Genomic DNA, 17,282 nt, shown 5'->3' on the forward strand with positions numbered 1-17,282 from the left:
CATGTGAATGAGGCTTTAACTGTTTGTTGGCAATCACCTTGGAGCTATACAGGAGATTTTAGTAGCTCAATCCTGCTACTATAATAGCTAGTAATAGCAAATGATTGCCAAACAAATAGCTGCCTATGTAGCAAGCTATACAATTAGGGAAAATCTAAAATCCCTGTTAGTTTTTTCTTGCAGTCCGTGTCCATGTTGCAGACTTTCTGTCACATCACTGTGACTGTAAGGGAAATCCCTGAACAGCAGTGCAATCTTATATGCTATAGGTGCAGAGATAGTCAACCATAGCTAGACAGGCAGTGCACGTCTGCCAATTTTCTTTTTGTAATAGTATAGGCATTTGTTCTTTTCTGTGCTGTTTCATGTAGACCCTTAAAGTGTGTACTGAATAAAAAAAAAAAGGAGAAAGTGACACCCGAGTCGCAGTTCATAAATCAACCTCTACAGTATTCACTACCTTGCTTGAGTAAGTTTCAGATTAACTGAAGGAGCAGGTAGGTCACAGCTGTCAAGCTGAAATTAAAAAAAAAAATCATACAGTTGTTTAAGCTAAGGCTACAAAAGACAATAACCCTGACCTCTTTCTATTGGCACGGTTTTTAGCTGTATCACAATCCTGTTATACAGATTGCGCAAGTGTGGACAAGTGTGTAAATAACTAGTGTGGGACAGAGTTTGTATATTGTATGTTGTACCTCTTTGAAAATTTTATCTCTGGTCTCTGCTGCTGGTTCTTGCAGCGCATAGTTCTGTTCAGTGGGAGGAGCTGTAAAATGTCATATCCTTGCCTTGCTAGTGTCCTCCAAAACAGGGTGTAGAATTATGGGCATGTTTATTGCAATTTAGGGCACAGCAAAGGGTGGATCTGTGGGCATTGTGGGTTTTAGCTTCTGCAGATTTCATGCAAAAACACACCCACAAATGACCCAGCCAGAATAAGCATGCCCACAAAGCTCATTCTCTTTTTAGATATTGAAACGTGCAAAGATCAATGTGTTGTGAAGCTTAATCCATAGTAAATCATTCAGGATGGAAATGAAGGGGGCACCAGAAGGACAGGATGGATTAGTTATGTGGATGTTTCAGAGATGACAGCAGAGATGCGACTCAGACTAAGGTCTTTCTGCAAGTCAAATCAATGGGATTGCTAGACCTTGGGCAAAAACAAAAAAAAAAACCTGGAGTTCAGCTTTAACGTAAAAAAAACCCTATGCTTTGCCCATTCAAGCCAAAGCAGCAAGTTTGCTTTAATGGTGGCCTTAGCAGCTGCTTCTACTTACCTTTAATCTACTTTCCCCCTGTCACTTCAGTCTGCCAGCTGAAGCCAAGAGAAATACCGGATGCTTTTTGTTATTTGAAGCATGCAACTCAGTCTCCTTTCATGTGGCAGTGATTGGCCACTCAGACACCTAATAATATTGTAACGTGGATTGTGACTGATAACTGCTGTGGAACTTCTTTCTTTGTTGCAGCTGTATTATGCTTCTGCAGTGTGGACAGGGTTAAACTAAATATTAACGCAGAAGTGCAACAGCCATCTTTAAGGAGACCTCTTTGCAATGCTCATCTATGGAGCGTCTCCAGTGCAGTAGGCAGCCATCTTGGCTGGGCCTGGATCGATCCTGGTGGATGGTGATTGGCTGATGCAATAAAGCAAAGAGAGGGTTGTCTGCAGGCTGCTGAAAGGGAGGACTGCTCATGGCACAGGATCTTGCCTCTGACAGGAACTTTCTCCCTGGAAAGGTGTTATTAGGATGCCTTGTGAGATCAGACTGTACTAGAGAGAAAGGAAGGAAGGAAAAGAGGAACATCACAGGACATCCTATCCCTGTCTTAGGACTTGAACTGAATTGGAGTACATGTCCAGAGACCCAGAAGAGGAAACCCTGGGTTTGGTAAGAGACTATCTAACTGATCTGTTGTGTGCTGTGAACAGTTGTACTTTCTTCAAGGGCCCAACATTTTGTTCATCATTCACTGGCCAGTGGGATAAAACAAGGACTAATATAGCTAGTTAGGACTATATATATATACAGTTTCTAGGTAAATGCAATTCTGTTCTGTTATTACTGTTCATCAGAATACTGCGGGTGTTTAACCATGTCTACCAGAGTTATGTTATCGTCTTATGTTTGCTTCTAATAGTACACTTGCTAATCCTTGCTTCTTTTAGACTATGCTTGGGCTAATAAATTATTTTAAATATCCTAAGGTGTTTGGTAAGTGCTAGGTGAGTGAGGTATGTCATGTTCAGATGTGCAGAGAAATCACAAAAACAATTCAGCGCCTCCTCTGGGGATCACGCTACACTCTCAAATTGGGACAAGGAAAGAGTCCCAATCTAGTGCAAACTACTGTGTAAGCTCCAACTTGTTGCTTTTTCATGCAAAGGCAAATACAACATGCACTTTAAACAAGAAGAGTGATGGGCAGGGATGGACAGGAGTTATGAGTATTTTGTTGATCTACAGCCAATTTCCAAAGCCTATTTATTTAGAGGCCTGTGACTCCCTTCCTGAAACACTAGTGACATCAAAAATGATGCAGATGCTGGAATGCATACCTACTCAAGCATCCCATTTCTTGATGTTTTATAATATATAGTGTTACCACAGGCCAAGGGGGAAATTAGACTTAACCGGAGTGTGTGTGGTGCCTTACTTGGGTGGGACTATCTAAAATACAAACTCTGGCCCATTAGTATATAGCTCTACAGAAAAGTCAGTACATAGATCATTTTCTCTATGACAGTATTGTTTAGTTACAGATATTTAGACACAGTTTACAGCTAATTACTGTAAATTAGTCCTGCATTCACTAATTAAAATACTTGTGAACTGAAGCATTTAATTAAAAGTTTAAATATTATTGCTTAATGCAGCTGAGTGAACAAAAGAGGCACTGAACTATAGTTGTTGATGGGAAGAGACAAATTTATTTTGGGCGAAGAGGTTTCAAGCCTTCATGTACAGAGCTGAACCTCATCAGATAATTTGGAGGATTGGACCTGGAAACAAAGTTATCTAGGCTGTTTATAACAAAGGATTAGATAAACCATAGCAGAACACCACATTAGATTTGCTCTTAAGTAATCAGGGATGAATAGCCATTAGCTATCAGCCCTTTTAGTGTGAGGTTATAGCTCATGGGGCTGGATGACTGGGGAGGCACAGGGTTGTGTGTGGTAGGGAGGCCAAGACTGATCTAGGAAAGATAAAGAATATATTGTACAATATTTTAGGTCTGAGGGAAAAGGGCAAAAACCAAGAAGAAAAATAAAAAGTGTGAAACCATTCTTCATCCTCTTGGCTCTTACAGTTAAAATAGAAACTCAGATCCCCCCACCTTCCCAAAAATAGTTTAAAAACAGACAAAATATAAATACCTGCACTTAAAATGTCAGTGCTGCCAGATCTGTGTATTGCCACGCACAGAACTGCATTTCTCCATAGCCAACACAGGGCATGGGCCTAGGGTAGCAGGCAGCCACGACTAAGGCCTGGTGTCTGCAACGCATTGGATGTTTTACAGCAGTTTCATGTCATTTCGATAAAGGATACTGCCATTTGATGTTTACCCGAGTGGCAACTGTCCCTCCAGTCATACACTAATTTTTTGATTAGTACATATCTGTTCTTTATCCATTTCTGTTATACTTGTTGGAGAACAGTTCTATACTGACTATGTATATGTATGACCTCTTGGACAATAATAAAGTCAACAAATAAAAAAAAAAGAAAAAAAAAAAAAAAACATTAACACATTGCAGTTCATTGGCAAACCATTCAAAATTAATTGGCTGCTTTACTGCAACACATATTACCATGCGTGCACTAACAATGTGAATCTGGCCTCAGACTGCATATTGCAGTGGAATGTGTTGTTAGTGATAACTGGCTGGATTTATTCACAGCAACAGCTCCTATTTTATATTATCATCCTACTTTTTAATTGTCATTTTAATTAGATTAAAGATCAGACATCAGACCTCAGTTCCCTGATGTACTGCAGTTTTCATTCTACCATCCATCCACCTTAGTAATAAAACACCACTGACTCAAGTGGCCCAGGCAATTAATAGCACATCAAAATAAACATTTGAGCAGCCTTGAAGCATGTATCACATTCATCCCGCTAAGATTACAGGTACTTTTTTCATGTGCAAGAAAAAACAACAACGCTAGAAAATATGTAACTTGCTACCATGATCTCAAGGGAAACAGCAGCATTTTGATTGAATTCATTCAAGTTCTCTGTTATTATCGAGCCTTTCTGACAGCAGAGGACAAACTGCTATTCAACAGGCAAGCTGCAACGTGCGACTAATTCAGGAAAAAAAAGGGGAAAAAAAAAAAGGATCAAGAGGCCCACAGGAATATATTTTCTCAGTATCACAAAACATTGATTCTTTGAATGGCTTTGCAATTTAATATTTTGCAGCTTCTGCCGATAAATGTGATATATTAGGCTTTGATGAAGCTTATTTACTTTCAGCAATAGAATATGTGTCAGGCATGAAAAATAAGAATTATTATCACTGCCTGTTTAGTGTTTTTTTTTTTCCCTATGCTGGCATCTCAAGCAGTACATTAAAATGCACCATCATTGTCCCAAAAAAAATACATTCTGGGGTAGATTTGACTTTCTGTGGAACACATGGCTTTTTCTGCAATGAAAATCCATATAATCATCATTTTCATCTAATGGAATGGGGATAAATCTGACACCGCAAAAATGTAGACGAGCGTTCCATGGTACAAGCATAAGCCTGTTCAAATTGACTTCAGTCATGCATTGAAGAAGGAGTTCAACCTGAGTATTATAAAATTCAATGCAAAGCATATCTTTTTTATATAGCTTAAGTAAGGTATAACTGCACTGTCACTAAACATTCTGCCTTTGCACTTGTGTCTATAGTCTGTGAAAAATGGCAATATGATGGGTTTCTGAATATGAATTATAGTGTATAATTTACAAAGGACAAATAGTTCACATAGCAAGAGAGGTTGTACTTCGCAAAGGGAATTTTTTTGAGACCTTAGTGAATGTGATGCAATTTCACTTTGCAAAGAATATCCAATCATGTGCAAGGAAAAAAAACAAAACAAAACAAAAAACACAGCATTTTTGCTTGGAAATGACTGGATGATGAAAGTCAGCAGATCTACACTTCATTCACTAAGCTTTGGGGAACATTTCCTTGCAAGATGCAATTTTTCTTGTAAAGGGAACAGTCTGTTTGCCTTTAGTAAATCAACCCTTATGTTTCTTTGCTTACATAGATACATCGTTAGTCTGGTTGAAAAAAAAGACAAAAGTCCATTCAGTTCAACCAACGTATTTGCTGTTAATATTTTTTTTCCTGGTCACCACTACAGGGTTTTGTCTGGAAGACCCACAGAAACCTATGTTTACCTGGAATTACAGTGTCATATCACCCACAGCACCGATAAATGGTAATCAGATACTGTAGTTTGTCAGTTAGCATACAAAGGCCTCTATTGGCTCTATCTGGGGGGAAATAAGCAGCAGAATAAGGAACATGGGTCAGAAGTAAATGCAGTATAGATGTTAATGCTGGGTAATCCTTCAATTGGTTTAGTTACATTTCCTCTCCTCAGTAAATACTCATTGGCAATAATACACTTTTTTGATACTTATTAACATTCACTTACTTGTATATAATGCATTATAAGCTTTTTTTTTTTTTTTATGCTCTTATGCAGGCCATAGATGGGTCGAAAAACGGCAGATTTTTCTTTTAAAAAACGAAAAATCGGTCGTTCAAGCGGCCGACGTTACCATCAATGGTAAAAAAAAATAAATCGGCCGATTTTCATCCCTTCTACAGCTGGCAAAAAGTGTCCCTGCAGAGAGCTCCGCTATTTCTTTGACAGTTCTCTGACAGTTCCTTGACATTTATAGAGGTTGCAACAATGTATCTATTTGTTTCCATTTAGGATACAGATGTTTTTATTCGGAAACAAATAGATACAATGTTGCAACCGCTGTAAATGTCAAGGAACTGTCAGAGAACTGTCAAAGAAATAGTGGAGCTCTCTGCAGGGACACTTTTTGCTGGACTGGAATTCCTCTTATTTTCATCCTACTTCTTCTTCTTCATCCTCATCCTCTTCTTCTTCATCCTCATCCTCTTCTTCTTCATCATCCTCGTCCTCTTCTTCTTCTTCTTCATCCTCATCCTCTTCTTCTTCTTCTTCATCATCCTCATCCTCTTCTTCTTCTTCTTCATCCTCATCCTCTTCTTCTTCATCCTCATCCTCTTTTTCTTCTTCTTCATCCTCATCCTCATATTCATCCTCATCCTCTTCTTCTCCTTCTTCTTCTTCATCATCCTCATCCGCATCCTCTTCTTCTTCTTCTTCTTCATCCTCATCCTCTTCTTCTTCTTCTTCATCCTCTTCTTCTTTTTGTCTTCCTCTTGCAGGTCACTGCTCATGCGCAGATTTTTTATCGGTAAAAAATCGGCTGAGTTGCCCACTAATTGCCGCAAAAATCGGCCGATCGGCAAAATTGGACGATTTTTTTCCAACTTTACCAAAAAAAAAAAAAAGCGGCCAAAATACCGAAAAACGGCCGAACAAATAGCCCACTAACGATCCAAAAATAGGCCGATTTTATTTTCGGCCGAAAAATCGGCCGATTTTCGACCCATCTATGGCCTGCATTACTCCTTACAAACCATTGTACGATATCTGCACCCCTCCTTAATTTATAGAGAGCCCTAAAAATATATCAACATCACCCCTCTTACATGTCCTGGGGTTACTTCGTTATCACTGCAGAAAGCAGGGTAGGCAGATATCATACAAAGGTGGGGAATTAACACAGATTTTAGAGATAGCAGTGAGTGAAAGAGTTATTTGTATTTTCAAGTACACAGTTTTCATTGCAGGTGCTTGAGAATGTCTTACAACTTTTTGCTTCCTCTTTCCCTACTCTTCAGCTAGAGAGAAAGTAAAGCCTCCTCTTGTACCAGTAAATTATGTTGCCTATTGCCATGGCCTGCTGAGCACTCTGGAGGATTTCTTCAATACATTCATCAACATCTTCTCACCTGCTGCTCAATGAGAGAGAGAGGAGCAAGGGAGAGGCAGCAGTTGAAATTAATCACTTCCGAGGACCCACTAGAGACAACAGCCTGAGGATAGGTGCTCACCTCTTCTCATAGAAGGATCATCAATGGTGCAACACTTTCCCTTTACAGCTTACAAACTATGTATTGTGCAGGGATATTGGCACTTGAATCTCTGGGCTGTTGAAATGCATTTTTATGCGAACCTTTTCGAAAAACTGAGCACTATTTAATGCATAAAACATGTTTCAAAACAACCAAATAGACATGAATGGTAATATAGGTTATTTTACCATTACATGACCAAGGGGCCAATGGGGTTGATTTATGAAAGGCAAATAGGCTATTCACTTTGCAACAATGTTGGATTTTTGAGACACATATAATACTTCTTTAGTGTCTTGAGGTGATTATGAATGAAAGAGCCATTGAAATAAAAAAGAAAGTGTGATTTTATTCTATCACACAATGGCTTAAAATAACAATGTAACGCGTATCATGATCAGTTCCATGTAGATAAAACCAGAAATATCAAGGCAGAAGTTTAAAGATAAGTCACCATTATTGTCATGGCTGTCTGGCCATATGCATCTTTCATGTTCTGTTTTGTCCTTCCGGAGTCTTTGGGAAGAAGCCGGAAGTAGACGGAAGTGACTATTCTTGTCTTACAGCATGCACCTGTTCCAGCTTCTCAGAATGTTCTTATGCATGTCTGTTTGGACAGCCGTGTGTGTGTGTGATTGTGTATGAGTGTGAGCGTGTGACCCAGAGACTGTCCCTTATGGTCATTTTATGAAGCAAGTAAGCATCATAACTTGTGATCAGATCAACAGATCAATTTCATTGAAGGGAGGGGACGCTACATATATGGTGCTTTGATTGACAGGTACATATGTAACGACCATAATAAGCTGGTGATGTAACCTCATATTTAAATGATAATATAAATTAAGAACGTATCTTTACAACATCACAATAATGTTGTATAACCACAAATCTACGTATGCAACAATATTACCAACTTATAAATCAAACTAAATACACACAGATACTATTAGAATACATAATGTAATACTTATTCTATTATGAGTCACTTCTAACACCCTTGACATTTTACACCAGAGTCCTGTAACCAGCTATGCCTTATTATAGAATACTCCGCTCTAATCTGGTTAGCTAGCTATCTCCAGTCTCAGCTTATATCTGAAGAACTTAACACTATCACTTGTCCAAGGCCATTCACACATATTAATATTAATTATGATTAATCATAAAAACCAAATATTTTTCAAGCTTCCCATCAATATAATATAAGTGCCGAATTATGAATTTGATATCATTTTTATCAAACAAAATTTTCCTTTAGCTAAGTTAATGCATGAAAATTCAATTAGCAAAGAACACCAAATAACACGCATAAAAAAAATATATTTTTCCCAGCACATAATTGGATGATGGGAGTCAGCAGAGCTTTATTTTATTTAGTAAACTAAGAGAACATTAAATTGGAAACACAGTTTATTTGCCTTTCATAAATCAACTCCTTTGTGTTGCATTCAGACAACCAGAAAGCCTTTTTGGAAAATGGCAAGCATTGTGTCTCCATAGTGGTTAGTGCTCCTAGGTCCTCAAATTGAATCCCGACCAGTACAGTACCTGCGTGGAGCTTGCATGATTTCCCTATGTTTGCATTGGGATTTGCTACAAGTACTCTGGTTTCCTCCCACACTCAAGAAACACTGGTAGGTTAATTAGCTCCTGTCTAAATAGGCCCTAGGTTATGTATGTACACATGTGAGGTAGGGACCTTGGACTGTAAGATCCTTGAAGACAGGGACTAATTTGAATGTACAGGTGCTGCATAAATTGTCAGTGCTATATAAATACAATAAATAAAATAAATTATCTTCTTTAGGAACAAAACCTAGGCAAACTCCAACAAATTTGCCAGTCTTGATATGTTTGCATTGGCCACCAACAATCACTAGTTCATAATATATGATAACGTGAATATATCCTGCGCCTCTATTAATAGAATCAATGCAAATATATTAATTCAATCCAATGTGTGCACTGATATTATATTATAACCCATATAGTGTCTGTGCCTAAAGGGAGTAGCTGCTAGCAATGAAATTGTGTTCCCACAACCACACATAGTTCATAATATGGCAACCGTGGTGTTTATATATAGGAGAAATCTGGCACAAGTGTTTGATTACTCCAAAGGCCTCATCCACACAGGTGCCTTAGGGTACAACATAAAATTCTTGCTTTTTTTTCCCATGCGTGGAAAGCTCAGGCACTACACACAATGAATGGCTGTGTGCAGCTGTATGTCACTGTGGACCAATTCTATTCATAGGCCCCCAAGCACATGGGTCCATTTTGGGGGTACAATGTAAAATTCTGACTTCTTTCTGTGCCCTGCAAAGCTTAAAATTCTATAAATAAATGGGCAGCTTATCAGTATCTATGCAAATACTGTAGAAAAAGAGTGGTGAATTGGCAATTTTCCAAAGTACATTTTCTTCTAAACCTATTAAAAACACACATCCACCACCTACAATGATGAACGCACTAAGCATAATTTTTGGGCACGTCTGAAAGAAATTCGGCAATTGGCCAAAAATTAAAAACAGAATCAAATGTACAGAAGCTGCGGGTCTTCACTGAAGACCAGTCATTTCCTAAGCATAAAATAGAACAAAATTGAATTTACTGCTTTAAAAATATGCCCTTTAGAGTAGCTTCAAACTATTTGTTAAAGTAGATCTAAACTGGAGAATATTTTGGTTGCAAAAGCACTGTGTATCATAACCAATTGCTACTTTTTTTGTAATCTTTTGCTCCAGCATCAGATGAACATAAGTGCTCTGGATCTGATTTTCTAATAGTGACAACAGTTGACCATGCCTGCACAATGTGTGTGAGCTTGAGAATGGCAACACAGGAGCACACATTTAAGACTGCCATCATCATCTTATAGTCCCAAACAAGGACCTTCATGGTAGAGTTACCAGGTATAATTTTAATAAGGCTGCAGAAAAAATAGAAAACTTTTAATTAATGAAGCTCATATGATGTTTTAGTTATTGTGTTTACCTCTTTAAATCTGAAGGTCACATATATGCCCATTACAGGTTTCAGATCTACTAACTGTCGTTTTTATACTTCTAAGAACACAATGATGCATATTTTAGGGAAGAAGAAAAAATTGTGATATTTGCAACTAAGATATATATGATGCACTCTAACGTGATGCAATGCACCAAAATAGTATGTTAGATTGTATGCTGCTCCTCATAAAATACAGGTACCTGGTATACAGCACAGTTATTTATATCATCCAAGAACACTGTTCTACAATTCTCTCTGCACTTCATTTTCCCAAAGGTTTGCGTGGGAATAAAACGTCTTATGCTACAGCCTTCTGCATACATTTGCTATACCAAGAATAAATGATGAGCAATTAAAGGGAAATACTTTAAACCGATGGTTTTAAGGCATTTTAATATGACAGATTATTGAACATGCATCAAAATGAAACACTCCACTTCCAAGCCTCATTTTGAATTTTGACCTTGAAGCAAAGCGTATGCTCCTATCTATCCAGTGAACTAATGTAATGGATGGTCCTTTTACTTAGATTTTTTTTTTATAAACAAAATTGTGCTCAGTTGCTTGACTGTCAAGCAGCCATGGTGGTTATTGATTGCTTGACTTACAAGCGTGCAAAAGAGTGCAAGTGTGATCAATCATGCTCAATGCTTAGGTGTACATCAGACTATACAATATATATCAAATTGATTAGGAAAAACAAAAGTTTACAGTTTTAGAAACAATGTCCCTTTTAGTGATGAGGTTTTGGTTTGACGCTACCATGAGTTTGCAGCAAACTCTGTTTGTTTGCGGTTCATAGTCCCAGCGAATAACTGTGGGAGTTTGCCTGACCAAATTCTTTGTAACCATAATGCACTGTCTGGTCTTAGAACTTAGGTCAGTTGGCTTAGAAGGGCTAATAAGGGGACTTATAATCCAGCCCCCTCATTATGAAAGAGGAGGTCACAGCAGTCCTATTTACAATGCATTTTGGCTGTGATAGGGAAAGTGTTGCTGATAAACTGAATAGGGAATTTTATTTTTAGTCTTGTAGACACTGGCAGGCCTGTTAAAGTATATGTAAGCCCTTACCAAAGCAAAAGGTTATGCTTCTTGGAGAACTTCATGGTGTGGAGAGGTAAAGGTTTTTTATCCCATTTCATCTTTTCTTATATTTACACATAAACAAATATAAAAATTATAATATATATACACACACACACACACACACACACACACACAAGGCTGCTGTTAGAAACCACGGGGCCCCATACAGCCAACCTAACAGCCCCCCCCACAACAAAAACAAAGTTCACTATGCTTCAAATATGAATGAACACAGTGAGTGATCAGTACCGATTACTCATTGTTTTCATTCAGGAAAGGAAGGAGCTAGTAAATGTGACATATATACTGGACCCTTCCCCCACTCTCCATTCTGAAGGATCCTATTGTGTGCTGCAGAGACCTGTGGAAGGAGAGGAGAGAAACCCGCCAGCACTGTGGGGGTGGGGGCTCATGGGGGGACCTGGGCAGCAGGGGAAACTGTATGGTGCACAGGGAGGGTGATGGGTGTGGCAGGGGGGCAATTATGTGAACATATCCCCTGTATGGCTCTCTATGCAGAAGCTGAGAGCCAGCAGGAGGGAGTGGAGAAGATGCCAGCTTTCAGCTGCTGCAGAAAGAGCCATACAGGGGGTCAGTTCCAGTAATTGCCCCCCTACTATGGCTATCACACTCCCTACCCACATCAGATTCACCTAGCTGACTGGGCCCTCCTGCTTGCCTGGGCCCCATACAGGAGGACAGGTGGTACCCCCTTATCCACAACCCTACACACACTGTACAGTTTATATCATACAATTGCTATACAATCTATATTGTAATTTAATGTTGTTAATAATTACCTTTCCTTTTCAATCTTCAGCTGCTGTAATTTTCAGTAAAATTCAATGCAATATGGCAGTCTGGAGGCTTTTTGCACACCGTGGCTGTCTGCAATAGAAAATTTAGTTTTGGTGAGATACTTTACAAGGGTTAATTACTTCAAAAGGGACACAGACAATGCAGCTTTTATCATCAGAAGAGAAGAGTGCAGCAGTTGATTATAATGAGCCAGTCACCTAAAAAATCTTTATCCAAAGTAGACATGTACATTCGTTTAGTTATGAATCGAAATTCGGACAAAATGTTCGTTATTTGGAGATTCGGATACAAAAACAGCAACCAATCTCAACCAATCCAAAATATACTATAACATAACAACGGAATTAATTTTATTCAGCTGTTTGAAGCACCTGAAACAACAAATGATCTAAATTGATTTGTTAATAGAGTTGTCAGAGAGCAGCCATCAAGTCCTTAAAAACCCTGACTCATTTTCTGTTGGTGGAATTCTCCGCTGACAGATGTAAACAAAAGAGGAGCCAGCATTAAAAAAAAAACAAAAAACAAAACATTGTAGGGCCCCCCCATCCTGCCAATCCATACCAGGCCATATGGATCTACTATGGATTTTAGGGAAACCCCACAGTAAAATAAAAAAAAATGGTGTGAGGCCCCCCCAAATCCATACTATACCCTTATCTGAACATGCAGCCCAGCAGGCCAGTAAAGGGGGGTGGGAACAAGTGAGCGCCCCCCCTCTTCCTGAACCATATAAGGCCACATTCCCTCAACATGAGGGATTGCTTTGGGGGAGTGGTGCTCCCCTCCAAAGCACCTTGTAATCTCGCCCTCATTACATCATGGCTGGGGTCTCCAAGTGACGTCACCTTGAACCTTGGTCACCTGTGAACCTTCCCTCCCATGTTTACTCAGCTTAGTAATGGGGGAGAATCAGCTGTCAATCGGTGAGTGTCTCTTGATGGGACTGGTCATGTTTGACGGGCTCTCTTTTTTTTTTTGTGCAGGTTGGCATTCATCGTGATTGATGCTGGATTTACACCAGGGGGCATATTTATTTTTTGTCAGAAACTGTTTTTATTTACTACTGGCATTATTTTTGGGGTGAATGAGTACTACCTCCCCTGCACCCCCACAACCACCCAGCCAGGGTTGTGGGGATGAGGCCCTTGTCCTCATCCCCCCTCCTCAAAGCACCTCCTCATGTTGAGAGCATGTGGCCTGGTAGGTTGGGGGGGTGGGGAACCCCCACGCTGTGTGTTTTTTTTCTCCAATGCCTCTATTGTTTACATTCTGGTGTTATAACTAGCCAAAGTTGCATGGAGGTAGCAAGCAAGTTACCAAAATAACATAATGAATGAAATGAAATAAAAAATAGCTTACAAAATCTCTCTCTCTCTCTCCCCCCTCTTTGGACATACATGATCTGTTTTAAATGTATCCCCAGCTGCCCTGCACACACCTGTAAATGCAAACGCAGCACAGAGTGTGCACGTGTATGTAAACTGCGATCACACCACACATGAGGTGTTGTTGCAAACATCAGAATGAGAACAATAATTTTAGCACCTCTTAAAGTGTGGTACCATTTAATTATGCAACAAGACCTCATCTTTTATATTGAAAATAAGCGATTAATAAACAGTTGTGTGACAAAAAATTTACAACTATCTTTTTATTCCACAGGTTTTCTGCTTTCAGAAAATATATAATGTTCTGGGGGGTGTTAAGTAATTTTATAGTCAAAATGCAGATTTGTACATGTGCGCAAAAAAATGGTTAATAATGAAAATAGGTAAACAAGGTCTAACAAAACAAAATGCGTAAACAAATAATGATGATGTATGCCAAGAGAAGAAGTCCATAAACCGCACATCAGATAGCAGATCCCTGTGGAAGAGGGAATGGCAGCCTCAGGCTGGGCTCTGGCCAGGCCACACCCCATGATTAAGCTCCAAGGTGCATAGCAAAACACGTTGGGGGCGTGGCCTGGATGGAACCCAGGCGAAGGCTGCTATTCACTCTTCAACATAGGTATGCCATCTGATGTGCGGTTTATGGACTTCTCTTGACATGCTGCAACTTTGAGCCTGGACGAGCTCCTTTTCCAGCCAGCCCTCACAGCGGTTTAGCTTGGATTTCACCTCATACCTGAGCAGCACCCATTTTTCTGCTTTTGGGTCTCAAATAATGATGGTGGTTTGGAAAGTGTTCATAAGAGATATCCTGAGGCCATCTAGAAGGAGACTTTTTCAGCTGATGTGCCAAGCTAGCATGCAGGAGCTGGGTGTATGGGGGATCTTGGGACATTCTTTTCTTTTGCTACAGCAAATACCTGACATGGGAACGTTGTTAGTGAACATAATAGGTAGGTGTTGGCAAGAAATGCTTGGAGTATCAAAGCTTCACTTTTTCTGCTGCCTGTCCTTCCCCTCTGGTCCCTGCTGAAAGAATCATAGGAGAAGGTCAACTAGGTCCTCCCTCCTAGATTGTAAGCTCCAAGGAGCAGGGCCCTCGAACCCCTCGTGTATTTTATTGTATTGTTACTGTACTGTCTCATGTATGGTCTCCCATTATAATGTACAGCACTGAGCAAACTGTTGGAGCTATATAAATGCTGTGTAATAATAATAATAACTAGGACTGTTACTGTGAATATTGCGCTGTGCCACCACAATTTTTTTTAACATGTAATATTCAGGGGCACATAGAAAGAGGAGGAGGTAGGAGAGAGAGCTGTAAAGGAGGAAGGGGATGGGAAGGAGGAGGTTGAGATAAATGAGGAAGGATAGAGAAGTGGAGGGAGGAGATAAGGGAGGAGAGGAGCAACCTCTGCGCATGGTCAGTGTTGATTTCTAACACATGGGGTTTCACAGGCAGCTGATCTTGGCAATGTATTTCTCTCACACTGGTTAAGTATGATTGCCAGAAGTGGCCACATGCCCTTCTGGGCTTAACAAAGGACCTTCTGGAAACCAGGGGGCCCAATGATGAACCACTACATGACCAGGTTAAGGACATGTGCCAGGCAAAATACATGAAGAACTACAGAATACTGGCTTCCGTGATGAGGCTCTGTAGCTTACACATGTATTTGCAAATGTGTGCTAACTAAACCCCTGTTTTTAACGCATACTGTTAGACAGATTAATTCCATTTGTTTGCAGGCTGGCTGGCAAGTTAGAGCTGGGAATTTTTCTTTTTTGTTGTTTGACATGCGTCACCCTTCCATGTGCTCCTTGCTGTGAAGACCAGTTATAGACTGGGCAGTGGCCATTTTTTATATGTGTGATAGCAAAGGGTGACCCCACAACTTGCCATTGTCACACACAACCCTGCCTGGGTGAGGATGATAGGGTCAGCCACGCTGCCAGCAGCTCTCCCAATGTGACCGCTGTCCCACATATGAGTTGCCACACAGCGTGGCAGTGTTTAACCTGAGATGTTGCATATACTGTAGGTGCTTGTGGGGAGGGGGCACTGCTGGTTACAAGGAGTCAGAGGATTCAGCTAATGAGAAGGAGGGAGTACAGATAAATACATTATCACCATCGAATAATACACATGGTTGTACCACCAGCTCCAGCTGTGTGCCCTTTCCTGCATCCTTTCCAGCCTCCAAAAGATTGACCCAGTGTGCTCTGAAAGATATGTAGCTTCCCTGCCCATGCTTACTGGATCCGTTTTCTGTGAACATTTGTACCCTGCTGATGACAGCATAATTAGCAACGCAGACAAAGTTATGATCCACATGCTGGTGGAGTGCAGGGATAGTTTTCTGGATAGAACAATTGTGGCTGGGTAACCACCATGTGGAATAGCATATGCCATAAATTTGCAGAAGGGGGCTAATTCCACAAAATGGAGCAGGAATAGCTGTAAAGACAGTAGTTTTGTCAAACTGGCATCAAGACACTAGGCATGAGGATTGATTTTTGGACATTTGTTTCTGCTGACAGCACATATGTTGGCTCATGATGCAGAACTCTTTGGCTGACCCTGGGATAACAGTGGCCTGTAACCATGGGACAGTGCTGTCAGGATGGATGGATGGATCAGGATGGCTACTTCCTCCAGTTCTGAAAGCTGCCCCTGTGTCTGTAATCGTCTTTCACTGATGTAAAACATCAAGAAGAAGATAAAATATATATCTCCCCAAAACATAAACCTGATTTGTAAAAGGGCAGACTGCCTATGGATGTAAGATTTTCCACTTAATTTTTTCTTCTCCTACGCCCCCCCCCCCCCCCACCCCCTCACCTCGCCTTTAATGCTAACTCCCCCTCCTACAGCATCTATGCCTCCACTTGTGCCCAGACTATGATGAATAAATATAAAAAATATACAACTGGTTGCTGAGAAAGATTATGTTGACAAAAGCAGAGAACTGTAGACGTTCCTGGAATACGTCTGATCTCTGCTGTACGCAGCCCAACTACCACATCCATACGAAAAATACAGGACTTCCAGTTCCAGCACTACATGAAATAGTGGAAAAATTCACTAGCTACCACTGAGCCCTGTACACTCCTGCATATATATTTGAGCCAGCAGCCTTGACCCACAGGTTCCCCTTCCTAAACGATGGAGTGCTGCTTTCTGTCTCAACATCAGACAGGTGCTAGATGTAAGACAGGGGTGTCAAACTGGTGGCCCTCCAGCTGTTGCAAAACCACAAGTCCCATCATGCCTCTACCTTTGGAAGTCATGCTTGTAACTGTCAACCTTGCAATGCCTCATAGGACTTGTAGTTTGGCAACAGCTGAAGGGCCACCAGTTTGACATCCGTGATGTAAGACAAACAAGGGAGTGTTCTCACTCCCCAGGCTCTCCTGATACAGTGAATGAAGCCACTTACGACAGCATCACCCAGGCAGTGGCCATGCTGCTGACCCCAACAAGCATGGCTGCACGAGACAAAGAAGTGATGCCCAGCATAAAATTCGAGGGGGGGTTAGAGAGCAGGGGACAGAGGCAGGACTATGGTTATCCTCTCTGGAGGATGAATTATCGAATGTCAACACTTATATTTAACACTTGTCATTTAACAACATACATAAATTCAGCGAGTATTAATAGAAAAGTTGGGGGATCTATTCTGAAGAGCCATTTTTATAGGAACAATCCTAGGATCATCGGTTTCTCTGAATCCTTCCAGGGGAACTCTCCCATGAAC

General features: G+C 40.4%; 1 long non-coding RNA gene across 1 annotated transcript in view; it reads right to left on the minus strand.

Annotated features, from left to right (window-relative positions):
* Positions 1–17,282, minus strand: part of LOC149474372 (uncharacterized) — a 209,877-nt gene that overhangs the window by 69,093 nt on the left and 123,502 nt on the right. Inside the window, exon 2 of the long non-coding RNA XR_016309172.1 lies at positions 12,109–12,196. This is a non-coding gene — a long non-coding RNA (uncharacterized LOC149474372). The remainder of the gene's footprint in view (positions 1–12,108; positions 12,197–17,282) is intronic.

Source organism: Staurois parvus, unplaced genomic scaffold, assembly GCF_062004578.1.
Source record: "Staurois parvus isolate SC_StPar_1 unplaced genomic scaffold, SC_StPar_1.0 ptg000006l, whole genome shotgun sequence".
In the NCBI taxonomy this organism is placed as follows: domain Eukaryota; kingdom Metazoa; phylum Chordata; class Amphibia; order Anura; family Ranidae; genus Staurois; species Staurois parvus.